Genomic DNA, 23,399 nt, shown 5'->3' with positions numbered 1-23,399 from the left:
GTAAACATTAAAATTGCTGATGCTAGTCCCTAAATCCTGAATAACTCTCTTTCAAGCGCGTTCGTAAACAACTGAAAAAACAAAATATTCTGATTTTCGATGCTGGAAAAATTATTAATTAGTGACTTTTCTCCCGAACAGTTAAACAAATTAAATACTGAATAAAATGTTTTAAAACTGCTATTGGAATAAAGCTAACAATCTGTATTAATACCTAAAACAAAAAGAATTTGCAATTAATGAGAATATAAATAAGTATTTTATGCTTTTTTTCGCAAATTGTCCTCACTAGCGGTAAATTCACATTTCTCGTAGCCTTGTAGCGCCATCTAATTTCCAGAACCAGAACTACAAAATCAATTGTAACAAAACTTTTATATGCTTTTAAAAATAATTCACAACCAAATTTTGCAAAAATAAACATTTTAGGTTCTGGCTAACAAGATTTTTAAACGTCGTGAAAAATTTCGAGACCCTTAGTACGCTATTTAATCTGTGTAACTGTTCGGCGGTTTTTAACATTACAGGTATACGGCTTTAGGACCACCTTAATAGCTCTAAGTGTGGTGTGCCTCGGCAAACACCCAGTTCCCAAGTATGTGCCTCGACAACCCTCCTGACCACTCCAAAACGAACTGAAGTGAGGTAAATCCAGTCGGCATAACCGGTTGAAAATCCCCTCATGCTCACTTCCAAACTGACACGCATGGAGAGAGGACTTGTTCCTCAAGCCCTCTTTACCATTATCTAAATTCTTTACAATGTAAGTTTTCATTATATGTTTTTGTTGTACATTAAATTTTTCCTTAACTTAAACTTTTTATTCTTCATTTATTTTTGTAATTAATATTTAATAACGCAATTTAAATATATAGCATGTTATTCTTAGCTTTAAAGCACACACGTGCTATACTAAGTGTGAAATTAAATAGAAAAACAAAAGCAAAGGGAACGTTATATCATTGTTAGTAGTAATAGCCGGGGTATAGTAGGCGGAAGTGACGTCATCGTGGAAAGTCAATAGGTGCTTATTTCTGCCCGACCAGAAGCTGCTTATTTCTGTCTCAATTGGAAGTTGCTTATTTCGGCCCGCCTATAAAATGGGAGTGGCTTATTTCTGCCCGCCTGAAATCGAAACTTCGTCTGCAACGTCATGGGTAGCTTATTTCTTTTTTTAAGCCTAAAATATTTTTAGTTTCGGTTTCTGTTTTTAATATAGTTTCGTTTTTTGATTCTATTTTCATTTATTACTTTTTCTGAGGGATGCAACACTTATTAACATTATTTTACTTGTTTAGGATGGCAATACTTAGAAACTTTGTTATTTGGAGTGAGATATGGTATATTCTGAAGTAATGACGTCATCTTTTATTACATAATAAATATCATACACATGTTTTCACTTTAGTGGCGCCATCTATGTGGGAATGTTAGAAATAAAATAACTTTAAATCTATTCTAATATTTAAAACTGTTTTATAATTATTTATTAAATATAATTAAGGCTGAGGATCGAACTCACGCCAATCAAAAAGCCTTCGTGGGTCAGTAGTTGGATATCATAACCATTGACCCACGAATGCTTGGTTAGATATGTGTAAATAAGTTTCACTTTTGTATTCTAAACACGTGTATAAATGAAAAGGATTTGATATCGATATCATCTAACAGTTTCATCGATATATTTTCACTTAACCTTTGACAGTTATTAAATAATTATTTCTGCCCCTCTTAAGGATATTATAACTTTCTCTGGATGGCAATGGTACTGACCATACACGTGTTAAGATTTGACGTGTTTTGCGTGATAACACAACTACTGATTACAGAGCGAGTCATTCTGATAAGATATAACAAGCTAGATCTTGGTCTATGACGTGTGTGTCGAATTCACTTGTGCTGGTAAATAGTTAAGCTAAGCATGTGACAGTTTAACATTTTTCTGATTGGTTGTTGGAGTTATACTTTCTTGGTTTGGCAACTAGAAGGATAGAGTGACTTAATTTCCCCCGCCCCCCCTCTTATATTAGTAATTCACTTGTTATTCTGTTATGTCTCTATTAAGTTTTGAAAGTGTTTTATTCACCGTGTCGTTATGGACGGATATTTAAAGAGAAAACACGCTGAAACTGAATTAAGTTCTATTGATTTCTTTGTAATTTACTATGCTTTTAAATTTATCGTTAATAGAATTTTTTTATTGTAACTTCTAGCACTAATTCGTTTTTTAAGCAGAGCATGTGGCAAAACTTAGTTAACTTAAAAAATTCCTTAATATTACTTGAATCGAAAGGTGTAATTAATTTAAATTTAAAGCATAATTACATTCTGTTAATAGTTGTTACTTATTTTAAACGTTATTGTTGTCCTTGGTGACTCAAAACATGTTTTTTTTTATTTTATTAGGATGAACCAAAGAGGAAAGGTTTGTTCCAGGAGGGAAACCTTCCAGAGTATTACTATCCAATTGGTGAGGACTTATTCGTTTTGCCCAGCACGTATAACAAGAAATCAACCATTCATATATGAAGGTTTAATAGATATGGAGACTCATACTATCCTTCAGGATATGGTATGACTCTACAGCCTGAACAGTATAATGCTTGCTTCTAGCATGGTCCACCGACATGCATCTTCGGCATTGCAGACATCAACATGGCTTTGGAAGAGATTCCTCCAGCTAATCCTCGTGAAAAATTTTATGTGCTGATGAATGACGAGAGAAAGTATCTACTAGTGGACGAATATACCCGCAGAAGTGGTCGCGTATGCAAGCACGAGATGGAAATCAGTTTCAAACAATGGAGAGAACTACAGAAGTGTCGAGATAGTGTGATATTGTTAAACATACAATTGTAGATTTTATTTTATTACCGTCGTATGGATTTACGGATATCAATGTTGTCTTGTCATTTTTGAACCCAGAAGACAAGGGAACTCCTAGATCTTGAGACAATCCATGTCTTCGAAGAGGACTTTGTGAGTACCCATGTAATATGGGGAGGAAAACCTCCTACACTTAGTACGACGACAAGTACGGGACTTGGCTTCGTTAAATGCTTCATCGTTTTGAAAAAATACTAACATAAATAGTAGACACGAGAATTCGTTATTCATGTGAGAATTCGTATAGTATAATGTCATCTACTTTTAATGAAGGAAACTATTACGTAATTAATTAATCTATGATTTATTTAATCTATTACGCAATCACACTAATGATGAAAAAATGAATTATGATATTAGCAATGAATAGTTGATAGTTGAAAACTAGACAGATGGCTTTGATTTCACCTAATTTTTAGTTTTGCAAGAGTTCCAACACGTATTAATATAGATATTTAGGAAATATAAATTTTATTAATTTTCTATAAATCATTTATGAAAAAAATTATTATCTAATTGAAAACTAATATATAACAATGTATCTATGGTGTTTATTCAATCATATTTTTATTAAAATAAATACATTAATAAATTTGATTTTATTTTCTATTAGAAAATGAATAACGACATATTTATATTATCAATTATATATTAAATTTACTTTAAATTTCAAATGAAATATTTTAAATCTAGGAAACATGTAATGGGAATTTTTGCCGTTTTAAATTCACTTACATTCAAAACATATTCATTTTATTATTATTTAATATTATAATAATGCAAATAACTTACTTTATTTTCAAATTAGGAGTTAATTTAGAACTAACTATATCCTTTCTATTTGAAAGTATATATTTAAATGATACTGATTACAGAACTTGAACATGATATCTATTTCTCACTAAATTTTACAAAGATAATGTCTGTCCGGGGCGTTTGGGGTTTATCCACGTTTTATCAATTAGTCATAATATAAAGTATAACATAGTGCTTCATACTTGTTATAGAACGTGGGAATACAACTATTTCTCAGAAAATTGTTAAGAAACATATGATGAATGCTCGCAGAAGTGGTTGGATGAAACTTTGAATAAAATGTTATTTATTTTATTAATATATATTTTGTCTTTATTGAGCATTTTCACATGTGAAAAAGTTTATAATACCAAAAAAAAATTACACTCTTTAATTATTCATACAAAAAAGTTTCAGAAAAATATATAGAATTTTCTGAAAAACTAGAAATGTTTTTTTGCCAAAACATAAATATTTTTATAAAACTAACAAATTTTTAACAAAAAGTAAAAATATTTTCTTAAAAGAGAAATTTTTTTGCTAAAACATAAATATTTTCTTAAAAGATAGAAAATTTTTAATAAAAAATTAAAATATTTTCTTAAAAGACAAAATTCTTTGTAAAAACATGAATATTTTCTGATAAAATAGAAAATTTTGTTAAAAAATTTGAAATATTTTTATAAAACTAGCAAATTTTTAACAAAAATTAAAAATCTTTTCCTGAAAAAGAAACTTTTTTGCAAAAAAACATATATATTTTCTGAAGAAATAGAAAATTTTGTTAAGAAGTTTGAAACACTTTTTCATTGTGAATACTTAATACTGCTTTTTTCTTTTTGGAAGAGGTAGGTAACTGTTTGCTCTCAAAGGATTATATCTTGCTGTAAACATCTCCATACTTTCTTCAAAGTTCATCCTCCATCCAGACTCCCATCTCTATGAATTCGTCGAAAAAACTTTCCCAAAAGCTTGAGATATGAGGAACTCGATCACAACTTCACAGTTTCCTAATTCGCGTTGTCTCTTTCTTAAACACTTCCAATGCATTTTCACAGTTCTTTTTCATCTTTTTATTGTTATTTGTGGAATGATCTATCTTCCTTTTTTCTTGAACAAGACGGTGTGTGAATGGATCGGATATGATTGAGTAAATCAGATTTTAACTTAAAAAATTCACTACACAATTTAAACTTATTCGAAACTAAATGAGTCGCAGTGTCTCTTTAAATCATCATTTCGAAAAAGATCTTTTTACATTTTTCACATTCAAAAGTTTCTCGATTTTTCATGAGATTTTAAATGTCTACTCAAGTTACACTTTCGATTATCATCACACCCCTTATCACATAAACGACATTTAAAGTCTTTTTCATTTTCAAATGTTGAACCATATTCTTTTTATGCGTGAATATTTTTCCACGTATTTCACATATCTACAAAGTAAAATAAACGCTATTTGAATATCATACTACATTAACTCAATGAATTATTAAAAAAAAGTTAAAGTATTCAGTAGAAAAGGATTATTTTTTTAAAATTGTTACGTTCTTAAAGTTAATACCGGTTTTTTTTTTCTTTCAAAAATCAATTTATATCGCAAACAGTAACAATTTTAACTATATACGCATATTGAAATGATCAGAAGTTTTCTAAAATCCTCGAAACGTAAATATTCAACAAGTAATTTAAAGTTATGCAAGTAGTTTAAAGTTATTGAGGCAGAAATAAGCAGCTTCTGGTCGGGCAGAAATAAGTGCCTCTTCACTTTCCATGATGACGTCACTTCCACCTACTATACCCTGGCAGTTACTACTATTGTTCATGAAAACTTTAGCTATTGTTCTATTCATTTATTTGAATTTGGTGAATTCGATTGAGTTAATAGGACTGAGAAGTCAGAAACTGCAATAATATATTGTTACCAAATTGTAAATGTGTGTATAATTTTGAGAATATTCTTTTCTTATGAGGCTACATATCTATGACTAACTCTAAATAAACAGTTTAATTAGAAAATTTGCGAGAAAATTCCGTAATTCTAATGCTAGTTAAAGAGTAAATAACGCCTAAAGTATTTCTCATGGAAAACTCTGTTTGGCGACATCTTTAGTGATAATCTTGGCAGTATATAGCGACGCTTTTGAGAATAAAATAGTACTTTTTGAAAATTCGAATTTCAAAGTGATAGGACTAATATTTAAGGAAGAATTTTGTGTAGAATTGTATAGGGAATCTTGAAAATGTAAGATCAAGATGGCATGAAATTTCCACCAACTGAAACTATTAAATCATGCCTTCGCTGGTAAAATTAGCCTCTGAAGGATAAAATTTTTCATCAACTGATTCAAGATTGTCGAAAATATGTTGACCGAAAATGTGTGTTTTCCTTCGAAGTGAAGAATTGGTTTGATTACCCCACCCAATTTTCAGGAAGTTATGTTTATCATAATGTTCCAGTCAGTAAATTTTTCTTAATTGTCCAATGATGAAAAAGTGTGTGCTTTTATACGTCAAATTTTTTTTTCCAAGTGCCTCATCATTGTTAAAACGAAGTCAACATTTTTACCAATGTAAAAGGAAATAGTATCAGTGTTTCCAATTGAAAACACGTGTTTCTTCCAGGACCATAAAATCATGCTTTCTATTTCAAACCGGACTCCAAGTTTAACAGTAATGCTTGAACCACGAGGGCTATTTTTTTTTCAAGTTCCGATTGGTCGCTGAATTAAAATCACAGTCAGAAACAAGAAAATTTTATATGGAACAATGTCATACAACAGTAAGCTACTTTTCGACGTAATCGCCTTTTCGATTCATACATTTTGTACTGTTTAGTGTTGTTATAACCTAAAGTTAGTGCATTGCGTTGTGTTCTTTTTTTTTTCTTCAAATAAATTAGTCATTAATGACCCCAGTTTCCAACATGAGATATCTGCAAAGTAACATTTTCTTAACCATATTACTACAAAAATAAATACATTTTAAGGTATAAAAAAAACGGGACTGGTAACATAAATACCTTACAACTAAAATTCACAATACACATGGCAACCACGCTCATCTTCCCCATTCCACCAGGCACTATGGATTACAAATAATCGTGAGAGCAATTTTATACTGTTACCATTGCTCCATATTTATCTACTACACCTGCAGCCTTGCACACCTTCATCTGCCGATCGGGCAGCACATGTTAACATAACCACGTGGGGATTCAAAGTATCCCGAAAGCACCATTCTCATTTAGGACCTTGTGATCTGCATCTTAAATCCCTTGATCAAACAATACTTTCGGCGAGTAATTCACATTCAGTGGGGGATGATTTATCGATAGCTACCCCATGTCAAACATTTCATAAGTTTTCTTAGCGACCACTCATTATTTTGTTGTCACCTACTCCCAGCCATAACCAGTGCCGACTGATGCCAACTTCCACCCACGGAAGCTTCCTAACTAGCGGGTTGCCACCCCAAGCAGTAAAAGCATACAAAAAGAATTAATCCAGATTTACACTTAAGAGAATTGACATGATGAAAAATAATTGTTTATACTACAGAAACTATTTGCTGATACCACATAATTATCACAATCTACTGTAATTGGGTATACTAGAGACTACGTCACAGGTCGTGTTATTCCTACTAAATTTAACTAGTAAACAGCATTTTCTGCGAACCTGATTTCTTGCAACAAGTAAACATTAAATGAAGTGTGCTGTCATAAGTCGCTACTCGGAAGGTTGGAATTGTATTCGCGATCGCAACGAACTATAGGGGGCGTTGTTGTATGAGACGCTTACCTGCGATTTCTATATGAACCGTCATTCAGTTACTCTGGAGACGTCGTTAATGTAGCGTGTAGCATTGCAACGTTCCTTCTTTAATGTGGCTTATTAAATTTAAAAAAGAAAAATGCTTGATCTTCTTTCTTATGCAAGCGAAAACAAAATGGTATCTCTTTTTATTAGAGAAGGAATATCCAAAACACATCGGAAAAATATTTGTACATTAACAGAAAAAAATATGTATATTCTTATAAGAGTTAAAACCTAATGACCGAGAAATAGTTTTACTAAATTTAATGATATAACATGAAAGGCCCATTTAAACTTTACATTCTATAGTTTTAAGAATCATATTACTTCAAAAATTAAAATGAACAAAAAGTATACATAAGCCTCATAATTTTATGAAATTTAATTTTGTAAACAAAGTTTTTTGACGACAATTTTTATCAAAAAATTTCAAGTTTCAATAAAAATCATTATTTAGAAACTAAGAAACGTAAAATAAAGAATGCTGACAAAACAAAAACAAAAAAACAATTCTTTTTTGTCGCCATTTTTAGTGCTACGAAAATTCGTCTTTGGGATTTGCCGAAAACAAAACAAGATGCAATTGTATTTTTTTAGGAGGGAAATATTTTACCGAAAAAACGAAAATGTACCAATTCCCACAACATAAAACTTTATCTTGGTAAACGTACGTTTTGGAAATGTTATTTCATTTGGAATCTTATTTATCAGAGTTCATATGGCGATATGATTGTTTTGAATCTATGCTAAACTCTATATCGGCTCATTTTCCACCGAAATCCGATTGACTATTTTGATTTTAAATAAAGTGTTTTATTTTATGAATTGTCGCAAAAATTTTAAGTGTAGATTAGTGGCACTTAAAAACCGCCAAATCTGTAGCGGCGGTGGCGTTAATACGTAAGTACCGAATTTTTATTCCATACTTTTCTGAATCATATTACTTCAAACATTGGAATATACAAGAAGTATACATAAACACATAATGTTATACCATTTAATTTTTCAAAAAAAGTATTTTGAGAACAATTTTTATCAAAAATTATAAACTAAAAACCGGAAAATAAAGAATTCTTAGGATAAAAAAACGATTTCAAGAATTCTTTACATTGAAATAAAAACTTTCATATTGTTTCTTTTTTTATTATTCTTATAGTTCATAATCAGACGTAAAAAACCATTCTGTAGAGAGCCATCATCAAATGAAAATAAAATATTTACAGGCAAATTTTTTATTGTAAAAATCATTGCACTTACCTGATTTATAATTCCCGGAGAATTCCAAAATGATAAGTTACTTGTTTGAAAACTTTATTCTCAAATAATAGATACATAGTTTATCCCTTCATTACTTTTAGATAACATACTACGCAGCAAAATTTTATAATTGATATGAATTTGAATATGTAGCTAAAAACAGAATAGCTGAATTCTAGTTGAGCTTATTCCTTCAAAACTAAAAAGTACTTACCAAGAAAACGATTAAAATTAATTAAGAATCAGCACAAATGGCACTATTTCAAGTAACTTGGATAATTTTTTATTGCTGTTTTCCGAATTATATGGATACAGAAATATATACTATTCTATAACGAAGAAGAATATGTTATAACTATTACAATTCAGTATGTTCTGAATTCATATTTATTTACTGGAATGACGAAAGCAATGTTGACTTCACTTTAATTCGTAATGAATTGAAGACAGAAGAAATGCATTTTACCTTAATACACACATCTGTAACAGTATCCGAAATCGGAAGTCATCAGTTGCAAGTTTGTTGATAATAGAAATTAAAAATTATTGAGGAATTTTTCTTCAAATGTTTGGCATGTTCTGTTCCTGAAAGATTTACTAATATTCTGGAGATTTTTCTCAAGTTCTTCGGCCTTTTCCTTAGGGAAATTTTGCTGCTAAAAAATGGCGTCTGATTCAGTCAATGACTTTGATGGAACTAAATGAAAACGTGATAAATTAATGTCCGATATTTACAGGCTCCCGCTAGACGGCGTACTCGAGCGTTGCGATCGCGAATTAATCTAGTTCCTTTTGAAATAATTTATTTTGTTGTTATATCTAAGTTTATGAATTTAGTAAACATATTTAAAACTCAGCTTATTAATTAAACTAAAAGGTAAATGTTATTCCTAGTAAAATTTTCGAAGTGGAAGTATTTTTTTCATATTATATCCAATTGAATGTTAAATTAAAGTTTACATAATATCATAATTTGCAAAATTTTTAACTCTCACTTTCATTACAAAATATTAAGATACATTCATGCTGCCACCTATTGGCAAAAAAGGAAAATAAAAGCATTACTGGGAAGATACTTCAACAGTACAATTTGTTGTAACGTGGTATCAATTTTTCTATGCTTTCGTCATAAAAAGCAGTCGCTTTTGTTTTCAGCAAATTCTGTATTGGTTTGCAGCTTGTTGTCTGTGGCAAAAGTTTATCCTCCTAGTCAGCGTTTCATGTGAGCAAAGAGATTAAAATCTGAGGGAGCCAAGCCAGGACTGTATGGTGGGTAATAAAAAACTTCCCATCCAAAACTTTGTAGGAGGATCGTTGTTGCAACTGCAGTGTGTGGCCGCGCGTTGTCATGAAGAAGGACAATCCCTGACGACAACATTCCTGTTCTCTTGTTCTGAATTGCCCTTCGAAGACGTTGAAGAGTCTTGCTGTATGACGCTGCAGTGATCGTTGCGCCTCGTGGCATCAATTCCACCAAGAGAACACCATTACGGTCCTAGAACACTTTTTGGTGGAGAGCGTGCTCTTGAACTTCACTGGTGTACGACTCGAGGGAGTGTGAATGCATCCACTGTTTGGATTGCTGTTTCGTTTTTTCAGTTTCGTAATAGATCCATGTCCAAAGACTCCGTTGTGATGGTAGCGCTGGAGGAAGGTTAATGCGGCCCTCATTCGTTGAGTTTTGTGATGGTCAAACCACATCTAGGGAACCCCTCTCGTGCAGAGTTTGATGTACTAGAGTCTTTCACTCACAATGGTATAGAGAGCTGAGCGTGAAATTTCCGACGATTTCCGCGAATCGCCTGATTCACGCTTTGAAAAAGATTATCGGTTGACACTGACTTCCTTCCCTGGTCACCTGCATCATGAACATCTGTGTGTCCAGCATCAAATTTCCTGCGCCATTTCGGTACTTTTGTATCACTCATGAACGCTTCTCCGTAAACTTTACTCATTCGTCTATGAATTTCAGCTGGATTGCTTTCTTTAGAATGACTCAGTGCAATTCACATTTGGCTGGAAACTCTATTTTTCGAAACATGTTTATGTGCTCCACGAACACGACAACCGCTAATCCACGCTTTCCCCCGGCCCAATACAGACACGGCGCAAGACATCTGCGCACAGACCTAGCGGATTTTCCCCGAAGTTTTCGTTTAGCGACCTATTGGACCTTGAAAAAAAAATAACCTTCCTAATTATCGAAACTTGCTGCACATTTTTCTATACACCATTTCTACACTACCTTCTTCACCATTTCTACACACCATTTTCTACATTTCAAGTTACTAAATGTAACGTTGTAACTAAATGTAACGTAACTCAAATGTAACGTTAAGTTATACACCCAAAACAGAGGCGGTGGCGTTTACAATTTTTTAATATACAGAAGGTAATTTAAAAATCATACATTCAGTGTAATTCACTAGAAATAGTGAGAGAAAAATCATTGAAATAGCGATAGACATATTTTATTCTTTCTTTTTTCTATAATTCTTAGCATAAAAGTCAGCAAATAAAAGCATTAATATAAGCAAAAATGCGACGAGGACCATATTCCAGACGCGTATCACTTCACATCCTGACAGCTTTGTCCACATCATGTATGTTAATACAATCCAAAACTGCAACTGTAATTTTAAAAAAATATTATCAATTATTTATACTTTTGAGTAATGTACAGTCGGCAAAAAAAAAAAAAAAAAGGAAAAAGATATCATCCTGAATAACTTTCGTTCTAATGACCGGATATTCACCAACTAAGTGTCAATCTTAATAAATCCTGGGGGTGACCTCAAATACGCTAAAACATTAGTGCTAACTGTTAATTAAGCTACGAAATCAGACACAAAAACGTATTTTCTCCGAATAAACATATGTATTTTTTTTAACATATTTGGATTCCTGACCCTTGAAATAGAAAGGGGAGGGGTAGACAAAATTTTGAAAAAATTAGGCCGTATATTGGGTCGCAATAAAGATTTGTATATATGGTGAAAGTTTAAAAAAAATGCCAAATTTTCCGCCATAGAAAGTGAAACAATTGAAAACAGCCATGAAGAAACTGCATGAATGACAAGACGGTAAAACATCGTGCGTCTCTGTTGCTAAGCAACCAAGAGGAGAATTTTTGGATCTGCTTTCTGGGCAAAGAAAACAGATTCTTCTTTTTAATCCTTAATAAATAAAATTTGAATCGATTAATAAATTATTTATAATTTTGTAAGATTTTAAAATTTAAACATTGAACTTGTTATCAGAAATTTTTTAAAACTTTTTTAAAGCTGTTTTAACGTTATTTGTATGAAAACTTTGTACTAAAACCAAATTTACATAAGTTGTTATAAATTTATGAAGAGTTGTCGGGCTTTTACACCTCAGTTCGAGTCTTTTAGGTAAGGAAAAGAAGAAAAAAAAATCCTGCAGTAAATTTGTAGGGCCTGATAAAGATAGCGATTCTGATGCACAATCAGAAGGTTTTATGAAATACACGGTATTTATTTTCCATGAAATTGAAGAACTTAGTAAATGTTAAGTGGCATTCTAAAAGTATTTTGTTATATATATAATAGTATAAGAGTAAATTTTACTTGTATTTTTATTATTATTAAAGGTCATTTCATTCTGACAAATATTTAGGTTACATGGTTTTCTTTAATAAGCATGATTTGCAAATAGCATCCCTATGTTTCTATACATTCCGAAACTGACTTTTGCAAACTTGTTCTTTCACTAAGCTCTTCGATTGCGATCAGTCACTTATTTATCACCAAATATGGGTACTAAAGTTTCTTTGTTTTATTCCATTATTTAAAAACTTATTTTACGATTCTCACCATCACTACCGACATCTGATACGATAGCCTCCTTTTAAATTGAATTCGTAAGGTCCTTAGGAAATTAAAAATGTGGCTGCAAATCTAAGAAGATGTATTTTATTATGTTTATATTCACCAGAACATTCAATATATAATTTCCAAAACTTGCAAATTTGTGGTGACGAAATATTGAGTTTCAAAATTTTAATTTTAAATTTAATGAATACTTTATAATTTCGATGCTGATACCACAGCTTTTTTACTTTATGAAGGACATATAAATCCTGCTAAAATATTAAAATAAAGATGTTTGCTACTATGAGAATAAAAAAAAAGTTTCAAATAGCAGAAAAAATTAAAATTCGTCAAAAGTTGGCGTCAGCGCCTTGACGTCTCTAGTGAATTGCAAAGTAAATTTTATTTCGAGTATTTTGAAGTTGTAGATTATTTAGAGATTTGCTCATTTTAATTTGAGTTTTACTAGTTTTAATGGTTGAATTAGAGAAAATAATGTGACCCACCACTATCCTTAACTATTTCCAGCATTTATGTAAACAAATCCTTTCATTGGTACTTTTCTTTTATTTTCTGAAATTATTGGAAGATGGTCGCAGAAATTATAGGTGTAAAAAAGCTTAACAAAAATATTAAAAAATTAATTATTTATATAGAAAAAATATTATAAAATTAATTAAAAAATTATGTTTTGCAATATTAGAAATATTGTAAAATATAAATTAGCTAAATACCATGAAACTTCTCATTCTCAAATGAAAAAATTATGTGAAACAAATAACTGTTTTTTAAATTTATATTTTGATTATTTAATATAAATAATTTATTTAGTGTTGTGTAGCAATCTTTTATGTATCTGTTCCTATCAGTTCTTTTATTTCAGTTGGTTTGTAACAGTTTCTTTTTACAAAACTCATCAATTTTATCATCGAAATTTAAAATTGCGGGGGGGGGGGGGTATGTAGAGGATGTACTAACTCATAAATTGTGCTAAATTATTTTTTTATGATGCTCCGAAGTATTGTTAGAGATGCGCTCTTTGAAAAATCTTTAAAAATCTTCTTTTCTTTAACTATGTTAATTGTAAAAGGTATAAAAAATGTCAATACTTTGTCTAAAAAAAATATTGCACCGTATAGAGTTTAAATAGTAAGGTTAGAGAATTTTAAAAGAAAAGTTAAAAGGTAATAATTTATAATGATTCAGTTTCCGGCTGCTTACTAGGGTCATTGTTTTTGATTCCTCAAAGGAATACTGATGGCCAATGTGAAAATTATTTAAATAAACATTTAAAAAATGCACCTGCTTTGCCTCAGTTGTAAAATAACAAGCAATTTTCAGAATTAGAATTTCTAAGGAAGTTAGCTACCTACTAATATAAACTACTGATAAACTACTCTTGAAACTACTGATCATGCATAAAATATCCTACTACCCTACACGGGAGCTCAATAATTTGCAATTCATATGATTTGCGAATGACACTAGGTAAACTTGATTTGCAGTAAAAAGAATGGACATTATTTACACCCTCATTTCCTTAGTTTATTAAAATATAATTTAAAAAATTAAAGGAAAGGAAAATTTAGGTATATAATACCCCTAATTAGACTAGAGTAACAATTGTTACAGTTAATAACTCTGACAATCTTCTCATGTGATAACTTCTTTTGCCGACGATTTTGTCCTTTTTTTTTATTATTAGTTAAAGCCAGGTTACGCATTCTTGTAATTTTTGCATTTTATATTGAAATTTTAAAGACGAATGACATGCATGAAATGACCCCTAGTCCAAAGAATCAAAGTTAAATAGTTGCAAAGCCGATTGTTTTATAAAAAAATTAACTACTTTGGTTCAATGAAACAATCATCAATGAATCATTAATATTCTTGTTTCCTTATTACGAAATATTAGATGAAAATTTGTATTCTTAATTTCGACAAAATGTGTTAAAAGTAATATTATAGATAATTTAAGTATAAAAAATCATAATCTTTGAAAAAGAGCAATTTTCAGATGATGATTTTAAAAATAGAACGGTTTTGGAATCTTTTTACAATTTTTTATTTTAGTAGTTGTTTAACAAAACAAGGCATCTCGAGCATTTTCCTGATATTGCAATATTTTTTTAATTGTTCTAAAATTGAGAAATAATATTAACAACTTTTTAAGCAAACATTTTCAACATTTTAAAAGAAAAGAGCAACTTTCTTAAAGAAAGTGGGCAAGAATAGCTTTGAAAATCAAAATAAAATTGTATATCCATAGTTTTTTGTTCATTTAAAAAACAAAGCAAGCTGTTGTATTTATTTATTTTTTCTGTGCACACGTACGCATTTCTTTTTTCATTACTCAAATAAATAAGAAACAATAAAAAAGCCAATAATCTATCTTTATTTTTCGAAAACATTTGTATTTTTAGTAAATATTCAACTCTGCTGCATCGAATAATTCTTATCAGCAGAATATTTTTAATTTCTTAACAAGATTTAACTCGCAGGTAGCTGGCAAAAATTTTAAGTTTTCTTTCGATAAAAACTTAACAATAGTTCAAAAATGAATTTTATTTTAAAGGAAAACATAAATTAAAGTACTAAAACAATTGATTAGTAAATTAATGGAAAAATAATATACGTGGTAGAGTAAAGAATAAGATTTTGAGAAATGTTAAAATTTAATTTAATAGTTGGAAAAATAATTCTGCGAAACAGATTAAAAGAGGTAATTAACAAATTTATTTTAAGATTTAGACATATAAGATGTTAAGAAATTTTAAGATGCTTAAAAATGTTGACTACGTACTCGTATTAATAATTATAAAATATACATTGAAGAAATTGATAAACATATTATTCCAGATCTATGCATGCGTTTGTATATGATTGAAATTGTATCAATTATTGAAAGTACAAACTAACAAATAAAATAAAAAAAGCTGATGTATAATCACATTCTGTCAGAAACATGCTGATATAAAACTCAACATTAGTTAATATAATCTTCTTATTCAATAAAATGTTTTATTCAAATCTTTTAATTAAATTACGAGCAAATCTTTTGAAGACTAAAAAAGAAACTTTTATAATTTAAAAAAATGATTAGCAATTGGTTATTAGCTAAAACAATATGAATGAAATTTTACTCTACTCGCTCGTAAGTTAACCACATTTAAGCTTTAATCGCCCTATTTCTTCATTCTCGCTAAATTATTTTTTACAAATAATTAATTTCAATTTTTAGATTAATTAAGATCATTATGGTATAAAAAAACGTATACCTCATAATTCAAATTTGTTCGTCCGCAATTAAATTAAATAATTAAAAATAATAAATAATTATTAAAAAATATTTTTTTGCAGGAAATTATCTTTGGGTAAATGGGTTGTATAAGGAACACAATTTTTTTTTGAATTGCTTAATTAGTTTTAAAAATATGACTAAAAACTGCAAAAGTGAAATTAGTATTAAGGGGTCCGAACTTTGGATCGCTCTCCTGATCTAACTATGGGGACCATATTTCCCAGATTGCTGCTACCCCCTATATTTTGGAGGTTAAGAATCCAAATATGTTAAAAGAAATAGTACGTTTTTTTGTCTGATTTCGTAACTTAACTAATAGTTAGCACTAAATAATGTTCATATTTGAGGTCACCCTCAAGAACCATTAAGATGGACACTTGGTACGTGAAAATCCAATTATTAGAACTAAAGTCATTCAGGGTGATCTCTCTTTTTTTTTTTATGCCAACTGTACATATATAGTTATTACTGCAATTTCTCTAAAAAAAAAGAAAAAAAACACCAGAATTAATTTAATTTTTTATGTTTTGTCGTAATGTCGTTTTATGTAGTTAATATGTTGCACATTTTAATATATTTTAAGTGTTCAGTTGTTTTTTTTATGTTGGTTTACAGTCTATTTTTTGACAATAATAAAACATTTTGCATACTAAATTTCAAAAGTCAAAATTTCTATGTTATAATTATTTTTTTTCTATATAAATATGGAATTATCATTATCTGGAAATAACTTTGTTTCCTGCTTGTTAATCTTAAAATTTTTCTTCCTTATCGAAATGAACCGGGAAGAATTGTATTCGAATGAAGTGGGATTGGCTTATCTTCGCTGACAGGGTGAGAAGAAGCAATGCGTATGTACTACATTAAAATCCTGTTATTTTCAATTTTTTCCTTAAATGCGAAAAGAAATGTAACACGAAATTCCACTTGGGAAAAAAATATTTAAAATTTAGGTAAAAATTTTAGGTAGGAAAGAAAGCTCTTCCAAGAGGTCGAGAGTCAGAAGGAAAATACAAAAGATTATTCTACTCAAAAGGAATAAAAGCGCATATTTTGTTTTACATCCTTTGTTAGAATTTAATCATAAAATAAGATCGCTACGGTAAAAATCTTAAGTTAAAAAACAAAGACAAGGAGTCTTTCTTGTATAAGAGTGGGAAGAGTATTGTAATTAGCTTATTTTGGTTGAAATTGGTTATTTAGCTTATTTTGGGGGAAAAGAGGAGTACAGGGCAAAATTAGCGGTCGCTACTGGCCGCGTAACATAACAAGAGACGATAAAAAAAATTGTCTGCCAGTTGCTACACGATTTCCACTTCTTTTTATTTTTTTGCTGCTGAAAATGCGATTCATGTGCATTTAAGAAAAAAATTATTTCTTAATAAATATGGAATCATGAGTATATTATAATATTCCAAAAACTTCTGTAACTCACACTTGTTTCCCATCTCATGTTGACTTATACGACAATGAGCAGGCGCATGGACTATCCAAGGAGGCCTGTTACCACGCTAATTCTTCCTCTTCAACACTTACCTTTTTAGAACATCAATCCATAGTCTGAAAGTTCGAAGGGGTAGAAGATTCCTCCCTGCCATCACTGGTATTCCGGCAAAGAGCCAGGTTCTTCATTCGGCCACAATGGTGACAGAGCATCTAAAACCGCAATTTCCAGATTATCAAGCGTTCACACAAAAAGTCTCTCGTTTTTCGAAGGCAGGAGAATCTTCGAGGTCTGCTCCAAACTGAGCAAGATTCTCCCGAGCGCATCCTGGACTGTTTGGGACTTTTCAGAGAGGACATATACTCATCTCCCTTTCTGGTCCTCGATTTCCTTAGGATCAACGGTCTGATGGACCTTGTCTGACTTCGTCAGACATTTGGAGAATAAGTCACAACAACAACTCTTGTTTCCAGAAATTTATCTTCATTTAAGAGCTTTGTTAAGTTAACCATATTTTTCGGAATTCTTCAAGAGAAATGAACTAGGTTATTAATAACAACAACCTATCTTTACTCTGTTAAAAATGCTACAACTTTGCCTCAGGCCAGTAGCAAAGTTTCTCATTTTGCTCACAGCTTTTGATGCATTGCAATAATAAGCTGTGGTATATCTTATTTTCTTTAAAAATCGGCAATGAACAGCCGAACTCATACACTTTATCTTACAGTTTTAACTCCGTAGCTTTATAATTTTGTATCCCAGAAGTCTTGAATCAAACAGTCGGACAAACTACCCTTCTTGGAGGACTTTTCGTTAGTACTAACCCGTATTTGTGTTAATTGGAGAGGAAAAACCAAGAAACACTCCCACGTTTTACCAGAAATCTATACTAAACCATGACCTGTCACTGCGTCAGCGTTTTGATCGGCGTGAGCCAGGAACAGAATTCGTATCCTGCAGCCATCGCTGGTATTTGAACCTGAATCACCTGATTGCGAAGCAAGAGCTCTATATCTTGAGAGATTACGCCTTCATAGTACGGGGCATTGTGTGAAACTTTTTCGACATTTTCTGTCCAGCGATTAAGTTCATGCTAGAAAACCGTCAAGGTAATAAAAATATGATTCAAGTCACAAAATTCTTGAACTCCAGACCGTTATTTAAATAATTATTCAGAGATATAACCGATTCGACATCAGAGTCACACGACAACGCTCTTTGTACTTCCTCTTCATCGTTCTGGCTGATTCAAAAGTATCAATAGTTCTTCATCCGTCTAACAGTTCTCAATCTCGGTTTCAGTTCATTCGGGAAACTAAATGGAAGAACAATAGAATTTGCTCACGTGTCTGATTTATCTTAAGGCCTCAAAAGTCAGGCCCCTAAATACTACTGCAAATAAATTTCTTTGGTGCTTTCAATTACAATTGCGAGTTGACAGAAACTGAAATGAATATAAGTTCAAACTTACTATATTATAATTTACAAGTTGTATCAATAAATAAAAAGCATTTTGTAAAAATACTATTAGAGTGGTCCTCGATAATTTTGTACCCACTGCCCCTCCCCGATTTTTTTAAATCAGACTCTGGCTTACTCCAAGGCTGTGAAGGGAATATCTATCTATCTATCTATCTATATATATATACATATATATATATATATATATATATATATATATATATATATATATATATATATATATATATATATATATATATATATATATATATAAAGTGGTTATAAATACCTGATAATCTTTTAAAGGTCACTTTAACAACATATTATCCTTGGATAAATACTTACAACCTGAAGGAAAGTGAGATAAATATTTTTCGAACTGATTATTTCTTGCATCTTTCATCCCTATGCTGAGATGGCATAATTGGAATAAGTGCACACATGGACGAAGGAATTGACGGCTATGGTCAAGTAAGTATGGTGACCTAAACATCAAAATTGGACATGTGAATATTACTCTAAAAGCCCCTAGTCTGCTGAGTCCAAGGCTTCAACGGTAAAAATTTGGTAGAAGAAATATAGTAACCGGTAAAGCCCCAGACGTCGGGCTTTTACCTTGTCATATATAATAGAGAACAATCTGTACATAACATGGAATAACATAACGCTAATGTTAAATTAACTGAATACCTAAATTTGATTAAAAACATCGTTTGAATTCAGTTTAGCGCATTCGTGTCAGGAAGTCCCAATCGTCTCGCCAACTTTGATGCCAAATGGTTTGCCAGATGGTTTTTAACTGCCTTTGAATGAAGTCAGCGATAACAAATTTTTCAAAACTCACAATTTAAATAATTACTATTGCACCATTGTAATTGTAGTAAACACTACATATAATAAATTCAAAACGATGCGATGGCTGCTGGTCCGTCATTAAAATATTAAACTACATATTACTTTAAAAAGATTGAAATATATATTGTTTGGATTCGTTGTTCATGGAGCCTGCAATCAGGACTATGGATACAATAAATAAAGATAATGTTACTATAAACTATACTTTAGGGAGAGATAAAGAATCATGTGTTCATTAAAAGACGCTACTACATTGTCGTTCGAGGCCAACTAATGATAGTAAAAAAGTACCATAACTAGCAATTTTTTCTGGTACTTATAATAAAACCATAGGGAACGTCAATAAAACCGTGGGGATTTTAAACATTTGCCAGACAAAGCAGGATTGAAAACATATAAACTTGTTTGATTGTCGTATGAAATTTAAAGGCGACTCAAACTTTTGTTTTTCATCGTCACAGGCAGCCAAACAGAATTTGGCCCCTCACATGATTCTTTCGTTTTTGCAATTCAACTGTAACATTAGATTTCTATCGAAGTAGCTGGGTTACCCATGGATTCTCTCTTTCCACAGTTCAAGTGAGCACTATTTCTTAGTGTGTGGAAATATTCATACGCGTTTTCTCAACTATGAGTAGTGGTGGATTCTGTAACTGTGACATTCAAATAAGTGTCTGTTCTCAAAGTTCCGATCTTTTTATTTGTATCTGCAATTAACTAAAATGTTACTTAAACGTTTAAAATATTTTTAAGTGTTTGCTTCATTTTTAAAATTGTTTTATTATTATTATTATTTATTTAAATAGAATGGTACAGTTGTTCGAACTTAGAATAATTATTTTAAACTATTTTGATAATGATGAGATTTCTTTTTTAAGATTATATTGAACATGTTAAGATATTATGATTACACATTTTAAATTTTTATAATATTATAAAAGTACTTTTTAACATCTTCAAAATCGTATGCATTAAAAAATACATACATTTAAGCAAAACAGAAAACGTTAGTCAGTATCAAGAATTGTAATGAGATAATATAATTATAATTTATTTATAGAAAATGATAATGAATCAAATACTGCCAATTTATATGTATTAAACAACAAACATGAATTAAAAATGACTACTGATGGTCATTGAATCATAATTTTGGACTTCAATCCCGAAATTATTTTAGAAATGCTAATAACTAATTCGAAATATTTGCATCACGCCACCGCCATTAAGAGAAGAGCATCTTGTGATTCGAAAGAAAAAAAAGTTTGTCCGAAATGAGCCATCGAAGTCACTCGACAAAAAAACGTTTGAAATGTTACAGTTGAATCAGGAGACACACACTTTTTCGAATCAATCGAGAAGAAGTCCCCGAATGGGATTCGATCTGAATTTGTTTTCGTAGCATAAGGGCAGTTGTATAATGTCTGGCGGTTCGACTTTTTGTGATACTAAGGCTTCGCTTTTTTTTCCGAACATTGATAGTAAAAATATAAATTAAGGGCGGGGATTCAAAAATTGTTATAAATTTTTATCGTTATTAGTTTTTACTATTTTATTATTTATTTCTTTTCATTCTTTTCTCTTTAAATTTTAATTCATTCGATCTCTTACCGTAACTGCTGATTAGATTTTAATAACAGTTCCAATTGAAATGTATACCTGCACTCATTGTTCTGATAAGGCCAGAGACGTATCTATTAAAAGAATCTCTTACTGGCGCCCTTCTTAAAATATTAATGCTCTCTTTTTTTATGCAATACAAAATAAATGCATTGTTTGAAGTATTTAACTCTTTTGACAATATTGCAAAAAGATTGCGATGAATTTTTTTTAAAAAAAAGAATTGATAAATAAATAAATGTTAAATATAACAATAAAATTATCTCTTTTTAATTGCTATGCATTCACGAGTATTTGAAATCCTCCTTGGTAAGAAATAAAAATACCTTTTTTTTTTATATCATATTTATAGAAGATTCTATTGCGTTTCTTTAATTGTCAATAAAAATTTTAACAAGTTGTTCAATTAATCACAATTATATTTTAAAGTTTTACAAATATAATTTGGTAGCAAAAACACATTCCAAACAAATGTAACTCTGAGTTAAAGAAGAACCGGATGATTTCCCAACATTCTCAAAATTAATACTGAATGAAATTGATTTTTTTTAAAAAATAATCACGCTTTGCTAACATCAAAACAATAAAATCATCGTGATATAATAAATTCTTTAAATGTCAAAGTGTAAATAATTACGATTTGTTATGATATTTACAAATAAAATTGTTACAATCAAAAGATATATTTTGGTTAATTTATTTACTGTTCAATTAAAAAAAAACGATGCTCCTAATTAAGTTTTACAAGCTTCATTCTCATAACTTTCACAGATTTGTTTTAATAAAAAGAAACCTTTGGAGGCTAATCAAAATTAATTAGATTTGAAAGTTGTTTTCAAGGAGAAATAAAAATGTAAATCATTGAAATATTTGTGGAAAAGATGACTTTTTGCGACTTTATGAAAATACATTATAAGAATGCGTATGTTTCATAACTAAACAGGCTCTACTTTTTCAATACATTAGATGCTTATTGTTTTTTTTATATTCTTAAAATAAAGATAATTATTTAATGAAAAAATATTGTGATTATCACTTTATTTGTAACTTTTTTTTCCAAGTTAATAAACTGTAGTAATGCATGGTTTAAAACTACATATTATAACCTTAATGTTACTTTGTTACCATTTTACTTTGATTATAAGAAATAAATATAATATATAAATCGAGGACACATTATAAGGCAAATTTTTCAATCCATTCATTTCAACTCATTTCATTTCATTTCAATTGTATACCAAATTTTTTCAAGCAATATGATATGGAGTGACATTAATGTAATGTAAGAGATATATATTCTAAAAGACTTATAAAATTAAAAAAATCGTATTTATTTAAATCTATTTCTTTTTAAAGGAAGAAAATGGAAATTTGAAATAAAAGAAAAGATATAGAAGAAAGATTTGCAAAATTTTGTGCCCGAGAAATATGGAAGCGTGCTCCATTACTCAAAGACAGTTTGATAAATATTAAATAAATATAATTTAAAAATTCAAAACAAACATATCTTTGAAAATTAAAATAAATTTTTTTTTTTCAATTTGTAAGTGGAATGATTATTGAAATTTACACTTAAAACATTAAAATATAATAAAAATTGTGCGTGAATAATACTTCTGTGACTAAGAGTACAAAAAAGAAAAAAAAGCCAACAACTGATGATATGTTCTTTAATCTAACCATTCAAAGGAAAGAAAAAAAAATCGAAGTTTTAAAAGTGGTTAAACTCAAAATTTATCTATGAATGAATAAAAAGAGAAACATTTTTAGGTAGTTGGCAACTGCTAAACTTAATGAATGTTACTTACTTAATATACACAAAATTATTTATTGATCGCAATTAATTTCCAGAAAATTTAATAAATTATGTCCCCAATAACATTGTTGTTTTTTTTTATTATATTTTAATTTTAATAGTAATGCATTAACGAGTATTTAATTGTACAACATATAATTATTGTCCAAATATGCTGTTTCTCTCTCCTTTCTGCCCACAAAAAAAAACATATTACTAAAAAGATATCAACATAAATTTTTTTTTTAAACTTTAAACTTTCATTAGTTTTTCTGAAAAATGAATCCAACATAAATAATATAAAATAGAAAAATTTAATATTTTTCCTTCCTGG

General features: G+C 29.9%; 1 protein-coding gene and 1 long non-coding RNA gene across 2 annotated transcripts in view; one reads left to right on the top strand and one right to left on the bottom strand.

The window, feature by feature from the left end:
• Positions 1-23,399, bottom strand: part of LOC107443298 (very long chain fatty acid elongase 4) — a 270,628-nt gene that overhangs the window by 64,439 nt on the left and 182,790 nt on the right. The window lies entirely within an intron of this gene.
• On the top strand, positions 741-23,140 carry LOC147803180 (uncharacterized). Its single transcript, XR_015430021.1, has 3 exons — positions 741-763; positions 19,102-19,266; positions 22,627-23,140. It is a non-coding gene; the product is annotated as an uncharacterized LOC147803180 (long non-coding RNA).

This window comes from Parasteatoda tepidariorum, chromosome 10, assembly GCF_982258835.1.
Source record: "Parasteatoda tepidariorum strain Cologne lab strain chromosome 10, Ptep-v5.0, whole genome shotgun sequence".
Taxonomy (NCBI): Eukaryota; Metazoa; Arthropoda; class Arachnida; order Araneae; family Theridiidae; genus Parasteatoda; species Parasteatoda tepidariorum.
This window is presented reverse-complemented; position numbering and strand designations above follow the sequence as displayed.